The sequence below is a fragment of the Piliocolobus tephrosceles genome, chromosome 1 (genome assembly GCF_002776525.5).
Source record: "Piliocolobus tephrosceles isolate RC106 chromosome 1, ASM277652v3, whole genome shotgun sequence".
In the NCBI taxonomy this organism is placed as follows: Eukaryota; Metazoa; Chordata; class Mammalia; order Primates; family Cercopithecidae; genus Piliocolobus; species Piliocolobus tephrosceles.
In genome coordinates, this window is record NC_045434.1 from 200,159,092 (window position 1) to 200,172,405 (window position 13,314).

A 13,314-nucleotide genomic window follows, 5' to 3' on the forward strand; every position below is an offset into this window, starting at 1 on the left:
GGCTCGGCCGCGGCGGCCCGCGCGTCGGGAGGGAGCGCGCTCCCTCGCTCTCCGCACACCCGGCCGGGCGCACACCCCTGCGCACACGCGGCTCCCAGCGCACACGCGGGCACCCGCGCCCGCCGCCGCCGCCGCCCCGGGCGGGGGCCGGCCCGTCACGGCGCCGAGCCAATCAGCACCGAGGCGGGGGGGTGGGGGGACACGGAGCCCGCACCGCGGCCACCCGGCCCGCGGCCACCGCCGCCGCACGTGCGCACGCCCACCCTCCCCCGGCGGTGGGCACCTTCGGGGGCGCGCCCCACGCTGCGCACATGGACTCAGGGCCCCAGTGCGCGAAGACACCATCGGGACGTCCCGGCGACACCAGGACCAGACCCACCCAGGGATTCCCTCGGTGGACACACGCGCGGGCGGCACATCCACCGCACGCTCGCTCCTGCACACATGACCCCAAACACCGAGTACCTCGCGTGGTGACACACTCCGATGGATGCACACTAGTTCATGGGCAGAGGCTCAGAGACGGGCTCAGAGGCACTTTGAGGTGAAAAACCAAAAAAACACCAAAACCAAAAGTCTTTCCCTTTCCCCACCCCAACGACTTGGCATTTAGGGACCATGGGGTTTTAGGGAGGCCTTAGACTGCAGTGGTCAGGAGGGCAGGCTCAGGGACCAGGAAGACAAGTGTCCTGCTGTGTGGCCTTAGGCAGGTTTCTTAACCTCTCTGAGTCTAAACTTTCATGTCTGTAAAACAAGAATACCAGTATCGATATCCTAGGGTGGTTGTAAGAAGTGAAAGGACCCAGGTGGAACTCCTGACAGACAGCCGGGTGCACAGCCAGGTGGCCAGTCATTACAGCTGTTCTCCAGTGAGGCGGACTATCATTCCCTGCTTTTCCCTCCCCTGATCTTCCCTGTCTCCAGTTCCATCCCCCAGGACTAGGGGTCTCACCCAGGGATGGCTTTGGGCTGTGACGGGAGGACAGGGATACAGGGCTGCATCCTGGGGCCTGCTCCTCCACCCTCAAGTCCCTCACACACCTGGTGGGCCAAGCAGTCTGGGAAGCATGCAAGATACCTGCAGCCTGCTGAGAGGGTGGATGCCCACGGGAGCAAGTGCCTGATCTCTTCCCACTGCCGTCTGGCACAGACCATTGTCCAGCCCCCTCTTCCTTCGCTCCCAGCTCCCGTGGTCACCGTGGGGAGTTGGAGCCATGGCTGGAAGTTACCTAGGATGAGAAAGGCCATTTGGGGAACACGTACCTTGAGTCAGACCCTGCTCTAGGGGCTTTATAAACTCGCTCCAGTTTAAGCCTCACACAGCCCTGCAGGGATGGCACACCTAAGGAAACAAAAACTCAGGCCATCATTTGCGTTAGATCACGCAGCTGGTTGAATGCCAGAGAGGTACTCAGATCCACAGCTGCTTGGCTCCAACGCCCATTTCTTTCCTCTGTGTCTTTTTTTTTCTTACAGAAAGGGGGAAGACAGTTCCATAGGAGCCCCTTTCTTGCAGCTCAGGTGGGCTGCCTCACTAATGTAGTGAGCCTCCTGTGACCAGAGGCATTTAAGCAGATACTAGCTGAAATTGTTCAGATATGCTGTAAGAGGGCAGGTGAGTACAAAGCAGATTGGACTAGACCCAGAGTGGCAAACTCAAACGCCTACATGAGAAAGGCAGGCACCCTCACGGATCCTGCTAGGAGAGTGTACCCAGATCCAGCCAACATTGCTGGTGGAAACGTGTGCTGTTTTCTGCATTTTCAAGAACAAGTTGTCTATCTGGAACTTCTATGTGATACCTCTTGATTTTTAAGTTTGGCAGCTAATGTAAACATTTTAATAACACCATAGTGTGGGCAGACCTGTGAGTGGAGACGCTATAGCCCACAGACCTCTGGGCTGTGATTCAAGGCTCATCAGATAGAGGAATCCATGGCTGGGAATTCACTCCTGGAGTGTCAGAGAAGTGGGCAGAGGAGAGGCAGAAAAATGCAGACAAGGCAAGGCATGGTGGCTCACGCCTGTAATCCCAGCACTTTGGGAGGCAGAGGCAGGGGGATCGCTTGAGCCTAGGAATTTGAGACCAATCTGAGCAACATGGCAAGACCTCATCTCAACAAAAATTTTTTTTAAAATTAGCTGGGTGTGGTGGTGCACACCTGTGGCCCCAGCTACTCAGGAGGCTGAAGCAGGAGGATTGCTTGGGAGGCTGAGGCTACAGCGAGCCATTAGTGAGTCATGATTGTGCCATTGTATGCCCGCCAGGGAGACACAGCAAGACCTCATCTCGAAAAAGAAAAGAAAAAGAAAAAAGAAATGCAGACAGTTTGCAGAACACAGTCACAAGCAGTCCTGGGCATTCCCTATTCCGTCCCAGGCTCACAGAAAGATTTGTTGGTGGAGACAGGCTTTGCTGGGGGTTGGGGTTCTGCATCCCCAAATGTATGTGAAGTCAACCAAATCTGGGTTTTGCCCATTTTGTAGGTGAGGAAACTGAAGGAAAGCCAGGTTTTCTGGACCTGAGGAGTCCTTGAAGGACTTGGTAGGCATGAGGGATGGTTCTGAGTCAGGACTCTGCTCTACATTCCAAAGCTCTTTAGCAAAATAAGGAATTCATTTTGCCAGTGTTCCATGGAATGCTAAGAGCAACATGCTTTCAGCTGTCTCCCTGCCCCCTGTGAAACTCCCAGGATGCCCCAGCCCAGGTGTGCCCTCTCCCCAGGGTCTCTCCCTCCCACCCCTCCCCTTTGCTGTTCTGGGTTTCAAAGGGGCTACTTGCCCATCTGCCAACGGGAAGGAAGAAACTCCTAGAGGGGCAGGTGGTCTCACCGGGCTCTTGGGGACATGACAGTTCCATAGGAACACAGTTCCATAGGAAGACAGTTGACCTTGCATCTGTTGACTTAACCTTCCATCCTCCCTGAAGGGTCAAGCAGTACAGGGCTATGAGGAGAGCCTCAGAGGGGGACTGGGGCAGGTTCCCTGCTGGGGCAAATCTTCCCCAGCTCCACCACAGCACTGCGAACACCATCCAGGCTGGACTTGGCACGTCTTTTCTCATTGAATCCCCGCAATGCAGAGATTTCACCCATTTTAAAGAGAAGCGCAATGAGATTTGAGAGGACTGACGGACAGGGAGCCCTGTGAGGTGCGTGGGCAGAATCCCTGATGCTTGTGGCTTCTTTTGCCTCTTCTCGCCAACTGGATTCTGAACTGCTTGAGGGCAGAGTCCATGGCAGGGTCCTGGCTGGGTCCCGCTGGGTCCTCCTGGTGCACTGTAGATGCTCCAGGAATGTTTGCCGAATGACTGAATGAGCAGCCATCCAAGAGGGCCACACTCCGCAGGCCAAGTATGCCGGGTGAGCATAGCTAGAGTTAGAGGACAGGTGGCTAGCTGTTCAGGTGTGCTAGCTGTACCTGCCAAGTGGGCTTGGCCTGAACCCTACAGGTGAATCTGAACAGTGCTCTCCCTCTCCCATCAGCGCATCGGGACCTTGTTCTACAAAACAGGTAAGCCAGGGGCAGCAGCAGGCAGAGCTGGGCTTGGCAGAGCAGGGCGGCCTCTGAGTCAGTCCTTCCCCACTTTCAGACTCCTCCCTGACCCATGTCTTCTCCTGGGAGGGGGAAGAGTAATTGCAAGGAACATCAGACAAGACTCGCCTATGTGCGGACCCTCCCAGATGTATCTCTGCTCGCTTCACCTTTCTGAGCCTCAGTTTCTCCAGTTACAAAATGAGGATAATGCCAACAACGCACAGGGTTGCTGTGAAGTGTGAGTTCACAGATGCAAACGTGCTTGGAAACCTATAATGAGATCTAAGATTGGAAGGCACGGTTACGTGCTAGAGGAGGAGACTGAAGCCCAGCAGCTCTGCGCTCTGCGGTCCAACTAGGCCGAGTACCATTTTAGGCCCAGGTAGAAAAGATGTTCTGGCAGAAGACAGATGTGTAGGAGTGGGAGGGGTCAGGACGGGGCAGTGGTGAGTGGTTAAATCTTTGCCCATCCTTGAGCCACCCTGCCCCCGGCCTGGATCTCTTGTTGCCCACCCAAGCTGTCTCAAAACCCCCACCCCACATCCCAGAGCAGCCTTGGTTCACTCTGTGAGGGGTGTCAAAGGGGACAGGGCATTCCGGACACTTGCATCTAAATCTCTTCCTCTCCTCTGGCTGGAAGGTGGAGTCACTGGAGATCTTGGAAGAGCCCTATTCCTAATACGAGGCTCATGTTGCTTTCTTGCTTAGGGCCTCTGTTTTTCCACCTGTAAGCTGCCTTCTCCAGGTGTTTTCCGGAGTTGCAAGGGGAATGGAGCTTGGTGCTGGCACTCCACCGGGCTGCTGCTGCGGTTCCCTGGAATTATGATCTGACCTTGCCCTTGAAGTGTTCCTAGCCAGAAACAAGTGAGGAAGCAGCTTATGTTGCGTGGGAGAGTTTCACGCAGACCATGGGGAATGTGTTTAAACTTTGCACTTTGCCTCTAGAGTCAGAGCAGAAGGGTCTAAGACTGCCCCGTCTGATAGAAAGACAGTAGTGTGCCACATATGTAATTTATAATGTGTTCAGCATCACATTAAAAAGTAAAAAGAAGGCCAGGCACGGTGGTTCACACCTGTAATCCCAGCACTTTGGGAGGCCAAAGCAGGCGGATCACCTGGGGTCCAGAGTTCAAGACCAGCCTGGCCAACATGGTGAAACCCCTATCTCTACTAAAAAAACAAAAATTAGCTGGGCATGGTAATGGGCATCTGTAATCCCAGCTACTCTGGAGGCTGAGAGAGGAGAATCACTTGAACCCAAGAGGCGGAGGTTGCAGTGAGCCGAAATCATGCCACTGCACTCGAGCCTAGGTGATAAGAGTGAGACTCCATCTCAAAAAGAAAAAAAAAAAAAAAAAGTAAAAAGAAATAGGTGAAATTAGATGTAAGAATACATTTGTTGATTGAATGGTGCCTGGTATGTAATATTAATTTATTACTGAATTCATTCAACAAATGTGCACTGGGCACCCCGTGTGGCACCGTGCCAGGTGCTGGAAGAGGACAGTGAGCCACACAGACACAGGCCTTGTTCTCACAGCGTTTCTGTCTAACAGGATAATTAAATAGGCAATCACAAAGCCTCCTTCCACATAAGGGAATGCTTCAGAAACTGTAAGGCACCAAAACTTAAAATGTACAATTTAAAATATTATCTCCAAAAAAGTCCTTTTTTTTTTTTTTTTTTTTTTTTGAGACAGAGTTTTGCTCTTGTCGCCCATGCTGAAGTGCAGTGGCACAATCTGGGCTCACTGCAACCTCCACTTCCCGGTTTAAACAATTATCCTGCCTCAGCCTCCCAAGTAGTTGGGATTATAGGTGCGTGCCACCATACCCGGCTAATTTTTTATATTTTTGGTAGAGATGGGGCTTCACCATGTTGGCCAGGCTGGTCTCCAACTCCTGACTTCAAGTGATCTGCCTGCCTTGGCTTTCCAAAGTGCTGGGATTACAGGAGTGAGCCACTGCGCCTGGCCCAAAAAAGTCCTTTTTAAGCGTCAAGTACCGAATGTAATTTAGCCTATTCTTAGTAGTTGAGAGTCATCACTATGAACCAAGAATCACTGAATCTTGATGTGGAAAAAGACCTAGAGATGAGTTCGTCCAAGCCCCTGCTTGTGGAGTGTGAGACAGAGGTGTCTTCGGTGCCACGGGGCTGGGTGGACTTATTTGTCCTGCCATGAAAAGCCCAGGCTTGAATGCGTTTCTCTCTCTTCCTTCTCCCTCAAGCTGTCAGCTGCCTCTTCTGTCTGCTGCAAGTCTCCTGCCTCTGACAGTTTCTAACTGCCTCCTGCGTTGTGGTTTCTAATCTCTTGAGGACTTTGAAAATAAAAGGGAATGCTTGCTTGTTAGAATTGTTTGTAGAGTAAGAGTCAACCGGCTCTAAGTGAGCGACTGCCTTTCGGGTAGCGTGTGAGCTTAGGGCTGATAGTGTGGCTGCCCAGAGGTCTCTTCCGCTTATTCCTGGCGGTTCTCCAGACATTTGTTCTCGGGTTGAAGGGTAAGGGAGGTGTTGTTCTAAATACATAAGAGGCTTATTAATGGCCAGGCATGCACAGACTAATTGCTTCCTGCTGTTTACACATAATCAATCACGTCCACAGTTTGGAACCACTAAGCAAGCGGCAGAGTGGAGTGGAAAGATGACTGGATGGGGAGGGGCCTCAGAGGTCTGGGCTGCTCCATCCTTCACGTTCAAGTCTGTCCTGTCCTAACAAACCAGAACGAAAGCCTCCCTCGCTCCCCTGCTTCTCCCTCTCTCCTCCTCTTCCAGCAAACTGCTGTTCTCACGGCCTCCCCATTTCCTTCTCTCCCAGTCTCCCCTCCACTCTGCTCATCTCCCAGTCCCTGCACAGCCCAAGATCACCTCCGTCACTGTCCCTACTCAGCCCATTGTCACCTCCACAGCCCTTCAACCACCACCTGCCCCTACCCTAGATGACGCCCTGGGCTTCTCCCAGCACCACGGGCTGCCCAGTTGTACAAGCCAGGAAACTGCACTTTGTCCCTGTGCCTCCTTCTCCACCAGCCACGTGGCCAGGATAGCCCAAGTCCTATTGCTGTTATCACCTGGACATGTCTGGAGCGTGTCCATGCTTCCAGCCTGATCTCCATCTCCACTGCCATCAGTCTGCTCTGAGCCCCCTCACCTCTCACGGGGACAGCTACAGTGGCCAAATCCCTGGTGGCTGCATCCCTGGCCTCTGTGCACACCCTCTGGCCCCTTCCAGCTGCTCGCCACACTGCAGCCAGGAAGCCATTCAGTGCACAAGGTCATGGTCAGCCCTGCCCCTGCCCTCCCCTCCTCTGACCTGATTAGAGCTTTTGCAGAGCTTTCCATCGTTCTCTCTGGATAAAGACCCAAATCTTTATCACACCTGCACGTGCAGGGAGGGAGGGGCAGGGTCTGGGGTCTGGCCCCTACCACCTCTCCAGTCCCTGCCTCCCCCTCCCCAAGCTTTCTGGAAGGCTCTATACCCCTCCTCACACACGGCCTTTGTCTCTGCTGCTCCCTTCTTCAGCCTCTCCTCCCCAGCACCCCTCGCTCCTCCTTCAGCTTGGCTCAGGCAGCCGGTCCTCAGGAAAGCCTCCCATTCCACCCCCCCCCGACCGCCCTCCACCCTCTGGCCCAAGTCAGCTCTGTCCCAGAGCCTTTTCCATCTCAGCGGCACTCTTGACTGGGGCTGGAATCCTACCTGGATTCCTCAGGTGGTTCCTTGATTCTCACCATCCTCCTGGGGAGCAGGGGCCCCTTCTGCTCTCACTGGACACCAGCTTGTCAGTGCCCGGCCGGCAGGTTGCCCTTCACAGGGGAGGCCCTGGCTCCTCCTGGAGGCCTGGCCCAGTCCTGGAACTGAGGCTGGATTGTCTTTGCCACTGCCTGCCTGTGTGACTTTAGGCAAATCACGTTACCCCTCTGGGGTGCTGCTCAGCGTGGGGCAGGGCTTCCAAGGGCTGTCTGCATCTAGGATAATCTGACAGAAGAGTCACTCTTCTTATTACTCTTAATAACAATCATTTGAAGCAAGTTCTATTATTACCAACATTGTCTCTATGTAAGTGGGGATCAGGCGGAAGGGGGGAATGTGATGTGTCCAAGATGCCACAGCTATTAAGTGGCAGAGTCAGGATTCACACTCAGATCTGTTTGGTCCCGAAGCCCAAGCACATAGTCATGAGACAGCTGGGGCCAGGCAGCAGGGTGAGGACTCCGAATGTGGAGAAGTCCTGGGCAAGGGGCCAGGTCAGCAGTGAGAATGGAGCTGGCGCCACGTGGGTGCTGGGTTATTGATTTGGGGGTTATCAGGTGGGTTGGTTGCCCCTTCCCTGGCCCCTCAGACTTCTATGGAGAAGGTCAAGGAGCTCATGGCCCCGAGGAGAGGCCAAAATCTCAGTGGGTGGAGCAGGGAGGTTCTGCCAAGTCCACAGGTCAAAGCTGGGCTTGACTTCTAAGCATGAGCACAGGGCGGTGCAGAGGCCCTCCCTGGGGACAGCCAGGGTGACAGGGTTCCCAGGAAGCAGCTGAGGAAAGTCTCTAGACTACTGGGAGGCAGCAAAGAGCTCTGGAGTCATACCTGGTTCAATAAAAACCCCAGGCCTGATCCTGCCTGTGTGCTGTGTGGCTTTGGGAGCTCACTCTACCTCTCTGAACCTCAGTCCGGATCTGTAAAATGGGGCCACCAACCGCTGTCCTTTAGGGTTGTGAAGATTAAAAGGATGCCTGGCACAGAGTAGGTCCTTGGGCTTCACAGGCCCTTTGCCCGCCTCTCCCTGCCCAGCCCCAAGGCCGTCCCCAGGGAGCAGGAGGGAGAAAGCCTCAGCTCGGTATCAGAGAGAAGAGCGTAAATGTGCCTGATATTCAAACACAACCGTATCACCACTCTGCCTCGTTGGGGGAACAATACATTGGCATTCTCACATATGGGAGGAACTCCGTGCATGCCACTGTTTTCTAGAGAGACGGACAGAACAAGGAGGGGTAGACAGCGTGTGTGTGTGTGTGTGTGTGTGTGTGTGTGTGTGTATGAGAGAGATGAGCGAGAGAAAGAGAGCAAGCCAGTGCCTGGGTGACAGTGACTTGTGTGTGGGGGGCGGGGGTTGCATGGGTGTGGGTGGGTGGGTGGTGGTGAGGGCACCTCTCTCGAGCAGGGGAATGGTTTAAGGAGAGTGACTTGGTAATATCCAATACCGAATGTATTGAGATGCTGAGCAGCTCTAAAGATCTGTGTCTGATTTTCATTCAAGCTGCTGAGGCAGAGGGTGTGATGGGAGGGGCGATCCCTCCATCACTGCAGGGAAGGTCTGATTTCAGGAGCCAGAGCCAGGGTCATGGCCAGCACCGGAGCCACCCACACCCACACCACGGCGGCCACCTTCCCAGCCACTGCCACCATTGTCACCACAGCCAGTACCACACAAGGGATGCTCTGGCCCCTGTGTTAGGCCATCTCGGTTGCTGGACATCTGGGCCTCAGTCCCCAGTGCTGCAAATGAACGGAGGGAACGCCAGCCCAGTGCCAGTGCCCTGCGTTCGGAAGTCCCCCTCCTCTGCCTCCTGGGCCCATGTGCTCATCTGTCACATGGGCAAAGAAGACCCCGGTCCCACCTCCATCCCATTCCATCCACCCACATTTTCTGAGGCCTGACAGCGTGGGGGACCTGTGCTGGGTGCGAGGTACTGGTGACACATCACCTGCCCTGTGGACACTCCTAATGTGACGGTTCAGACAGACTAATGTAGACCGTTTCCCGGCAATGAACAATTTACTGTAGGCTCCAAAGGAGGGCGAGCTGAACAGTGGTGTGGGCGTGGTGTGTATGGAAGGACAAAGGGAGTGATTGCCAGGTCCAGAGAGGGAAGGTGATGTCTCCCAGGTTGCACAGCCAGCAGCAAATCTGGAACCAGAACCCAATCTCCTGGCTCCTTATCTGGGGCTCTGGCCGCTATCTTGGGCCATCTCACCATGGAGTAAGCAGACCATGGAGAAGGAGCTAGGCTGTGGGTTTGTTCACCTGTCAGCCTTGGCGGGAGGTGGGAAGGGGAGTCTGTGTGCTGATCCCCAGCAGGGCGGGTGGAAAGCAGCAGCCGGAAGGGGCTGTGATCTATGCAGTACCCAACATGAGCTGGGTGCTTTGCAATTCCCCTCCCCCACTCACCTCTCACCAAGGCTGCTGGACCATCACATCATTAGGCTCCCCAGAGTCTCAGAGCAGAGGAGCAACCTGTCCAAGGTCACCCAGCCAGGAAGCAGCTGAACTAAGATGTGAACTCTCCAGCCCGCATATGTCCCCTTGGCCAGAGAACTCCCTGGGGCAGGTTTGTTGGGAGGGAGACAGGGGTCACTTGGACACTGGAGACCCATGTGATTCAGGGGCCACCTAGGAGCAGTTCTCGGGAGTCTAGTTTAATTTGGATTTGTCCTAAATGCAGGGTTACTCCCTCGGATGTGAGTGCAAGAGGGAGTGAGAGCCCATTTCCGTCCCCACTGCGGCACCCAGGGCTGCTCTGGGGACCCAGGCTGTCTGGATCCCAGCCGAGCTGTTGCCGGCCCTAGCCCAAGGTCATTTGTTCTGGGAAGAAAGGCAGCTTCTCAGTCCAGCATGTCCCGCCCTCCCTGGCTCTGAGCTGGGAGTTGAGGCGAGGCTGAAGGACGTTTCTGGTGAAAACAGATTACCTGGTAAGGCGGCCGGCCGGGTGGGATGGCACTGTGGTGGCAGGTCCATCAGACATATCTCCATGGGGATGTTTCCTGGGGCTGCTGGTGACAGGCCCCCGCCTCGGGCTGTAGAGGGACTGCTGCTGAGGTGGAGACAGTCTGGCCCCACGCCTAGGCTCAGCCTGCCTCCCCTGTGGCCTCACGGGCAAGGGCCCACCCTCTCTGAAGCCTCCTCCCAATAAACCCCAGAAATCGCCCAGGGACCAGCCTTGTTCTAGTTTGAGCCCATCTGTTGAATCTGTCCCCTCGTTAACTCCATCACTTCCCTCTCTCCTGGTCACTGCCTCTGTAGCGGAGGTCTTCCTGCCTCCAGGTGCCCCACCTCCAATTTTGCCTCCAACCACAGCCAGGGCCATCTTCCCAAAGCAAGATACTTCCCTTGGCCTCACCTGCAGCGATCCCACTGCCTTAGGAGGAAGCCCTGGCTACATGGCCTGAGAAACGAAGCCCTGAGTGGTCTGGCCTCTGCTTTGCTCCTCACGGCATCTTGGACTCCTGTCCTCTCCTCTCTGCTCTGGGCTTGGTGTGGGCTTCTGCCTGGCACCCTCCCCTCACCCCACCACTTCCCACAGGGCCTAATTTCTACGTCTTTTGCAGATCTCAGCTTGGATGTCACCTCCTCCTTGAAGCCTTCCCTGAACTGAACCCCTGAAGTCTGGATGGGTGCACCCCCAGACCCCCTGGCCCTCACCCCTTGGTCATCCCATCGTCATAACAGCTCACTGCAATAAGACTCTCAGGGGGAGTAGGCTGTACCAGGCGTTTTGCCCACACTGCCTAATTCCATCCTGGCACTGACCTCAGTGTGGAAAATGTGATTGTTCATCTCACCCACCGAAGTGGGAGTGCCTCATGATCACCCCTTAATGAAGGAGTGAGGGGAGGGATGTGCTCAAAGGCAGGCAAGTGGCTGCTGTGGCTGAGTTCAAGGATCCTGACTTAGCCAGCACTCTACCCCCACATCCCACCCTGGATATCTTGGCTTCCTGGGGACTCTTCGCAGGTTCTGGGGATGCCAGCTCTGTTCAGATTTTAGCCTGAGACTAGCCCTCACCAGCAACTCCTCCAGGCCCCAGATTTGAGCGGCTTCCTAGGGAACGTAGCCAGGATTCACAGCCCTCTCCTCTCTGGTTCTCCCCCTTCCACTTCCGAGTCCCTCTGCTGGCCCCTAAAGTTCCTGGCCTTCCCCACTCATGACCTCCTGGCTTTCAGATGCCACCTCCTGCTGGTCCTGGATTGCCATCCACACTTTGGAAGCAGCCTCTCGGCCCACCCGGCCTCCAGCTCACTGGCTCTGTGGAGTGGTTTCAGAGAAGGATTTCTGACCTTGGACCCTGCCTGAGGCCCCACCCTGCCCTCAGTCTGCACCCGGGCTTGTTCTGTGCTCCTGACCCCCTTCCAGAGCTTGTGAACCCAAATGTGCAGGAGCTCAGCGCTCTGGCCCCACCTCCTCTCCCCATCACTGCCTAGGGGCTGGGGGCGCTGGGGATGATAAAGTCATCTAGGAAGAAGGAAGCTGAAGATGTAAAGGAGCCCATGAAATCCTCGGTGACAGCCGTGACCACTGTGGCTCCAGCCATTAAACACGGAGCTTTAACGGCCCCCAAAATACACCTGGGGCACTTGTCAGCGGCTCCTGCTCATCACACGTGCACATGCGGGCCGTGCACATGCGCGCGTGCCTACACAGGCTCAGTGAGCGGCACAGAGGGTAGGATGGGAAAGCCTGGGAGGTGGTGCCGCAGCCCCCTTGGCTTAGGGATGGGATACTGGGGGCGGAGAGCAGACATCCTTCCCTCGTGGCCTCCTCGCTTCCACGTTACACTTTATATTTGCATAGCACTCGCTCATTCCCTGCATCCTTACAAAAAGGTTTTGATGTTGGTCGGATGCTATTTAATATCCGCTCTCCTCTTGTTCCTCGGCATAGCCTCCGAGGAAGCAGCACGCACCTGGCGCACAGCAGGCAAGGGGCCATGGGCTTGCTGCCATGGTACATCCTGTTGCCTTGGCCATCAGTGAAAATCCCTAAACAAGACCCTCAGGCTTCATTTGAGTTCCACATGGTTGTGTTGAAAGCCCTGGATGGCTGGGCGCGGTGGCTCACGCCTGTAATCCCAGCACTTTGGGAGGCCAAGGCGGGCGGGTCTCAACCTGAGGTTGGGAGTTTGAGATCACCCTGACCAACATGGAGAAACCCCGTCTCTACTAAAAATACAAAATTTGCTGGGTATGGTGGCCTGTAAGCCCAGCTGCTCAGGAGGCTGAGGCAGGAGAACTGCTTGAACCCAGGAGGCGGAGGTTGCAGTGAGCCGAGATGGCGCCATTGCACTCTAGCCTGGGCAACAAGAGCGAAACTCTGTCTCAAAAAAAAAAGAAAGCCCTAGACGGGAAGCCCAGGCTCCAGGTCCTGGCCTTGCTGCTAACTGCTGTGTGACCAAGGCCTCCCTGTCTTTGGGCCTCGGTTTCCTTATCTGAAAAGGTTCCTGTCCTGCCCTGGCCATAGAGACATCCTGCGGATGGCTGGCTGAAGCCGTGTGGTGGGTGGGTGTGGGCTGCCTGTGGTCCCCGCAGTCTGGGCAGAGCTGGTGGCCTGGCAGCTGTGGGACCCCAGAGCCTGCGGTGCACTCAGGGCTGAGGAGGCCCTGTGGGGGCGGGGTGCTGCCTCTGTGGGCAATCGTCTTTGCTCAGACAGCGCTAGGTTCGAGGCACGTGGTAGAGACTCAGGGAAGGTTTGTTAGGCCTGAACTTAGCCACCATATCCTTTTAGAGTCATCTTCAGGAAATATTCAGGAATCCCTTCTGGGCCATTCCCCGCCAAGAGAGTCCCGTGGCCCAGTTCTTGCTACTCTCTCCAGCTGAGGGTCTCACCGCTCCTGCCTCCCCAGCTCCAGGGAAGAACCACTCTGAACTTCCCACTCCTGTCCACCAAGGCCTCTCTGCTCCCCTCAGCTGCTGCCCCAGCTGGCGCACTCCTCTCCTGCTCACCCTGGCCCTTTGCCTGTGAACTCCACTTCAAATGACCCCAACTTCAAGTCTCCACAGCCTTCCCTGCTTCCCC